General features: G+C 34.2%; 1 protein-coding gene across 1 annotated transcript in view; it reads left to right on the top strand.

The window, feature by feature from the left end:
- Nucleotides 1–567, top strand: part of ACTN2 (actinin, alpha 2) — an 80206-nt gene that overhangs the window by 30799 nt on the left and 48840 nt on the right. The gene's annotated exons all lie outside the window — the stretch shown is intronic.

The raw sequence follows: 567 nt of genomic DNA on the forward strand, positions 1-567 counted from the left end.
TCACAAAATATAAAGGAAATTGATATCTGTTATGTTGCCAGATTTTTGTTTGGAGAAAATGGAATAGTAAATTGAACAAGGGTAGTCTTAAAGGAGCCAGCCCAGTCCTACAGCCTTATTGCTAGAAGAATTAATAATTAACTGATGGCGTGAAATGGACTCATACTCAGAGAACTGTGTCAGATTCAGGACTGATTTTTTTTTCTTTTGGTCCTTTCATTTTCATGGAAAGATGTTGTTTTCCCCTCTCTCTTTGGAATAATCTACGATGTAGGTTGTTATATCTGTAGGCTTAGTTAACTTAAAAAGAAACTAAATACAAATGCATAATGTTCAATAACTCAAGCGTATCTTGACATTTCAGTGAGGATATAAGTACTTTTTTGTTATTAAGCACAGTGTACTGATTATCGTGACATATAATTTAACTTTGAGAAAGGCAACAGAGTTTCTATGGACTGGGAACTTTGCTAGTAAGTTCTTCAAAGAAGAAGGTCCGGCTTCTGAATGGAGATAGCAATTCATGCTAACAGATATTCTTAGGAAACTCCTACAACTGACATTTTT

Source organism: Bison bison, unplaced genomic scaffold (assembly GCF_000754665.1).
Source record: "Bison bison bison isolate TAMUID 2011002044 unplaced genomic scaffold, Bison_UMD1.0 scf7180017864462, whole genome shotgun sequence".
NCBI classification, from domain to species: domain Eukaryota; kingdom Metazoa; phylum Chordata; class Mammalia; order Artiodactyla; family Bovidae; genus Bison; species Bison bison.